Source organism: Aplysia californica, unplaced genomic scaffold (assembly GCF_000002075.1).
Source record: "Aplysia californica isolate F4 #8 unplaced genomic scaffold, AplCal3.0 scaffold00039, whole genome shotgun sequence".
Taxonomy (NCBI): domain Eukaryota; kingdom Metazoa; phylum Mollusca; class Gastropoda; order Aplysiida; family Aplysiidae; genus Aplysia; species Aplysia californica.
The window spans coordinates 460,209-460,647 of NW_004797309.1; positions in this window are offsets into that span (position 1 = coordinate 460,209).

Consider the following 439-nt stretch of genomic DNA (forward strand, 5'->3'; position numbering starts at 1 on the left):
AGAGAGAGAGAGAGAGAGAGAGAGAGAGAGAGAGAAATTGAACCCTTACATAATATTAAGATTTATATTTTAACACATCACTTGGACTGAGTAGGTAAGTGTGACAGCCGTACATTAATTACAAGTACAATTATCTCCCTTGTTTTGCCAGGTCTACTAAAAGACTAAGTGCGGTTTATTCGAATAATCCTTTATGGCTATATTTTAGGTATAAAGCCCCCGCACCTCCCCACCCTCCATTTTAAATGTTACACATTGGGGGTGTAAAATAGTTAGTTTACCACAGTGAAAGCTTTATTACATTAGCACAGAATTCCCTCACAAGAAGGGATAAGACAAGAAAAGGGGGATTTATCTTCAAATACATGCACCTGAAAGCATCAACTTATTAACGCCTGATCAAGGTGTCACCGGAGCCACCAGGTCTGGATCAATATAT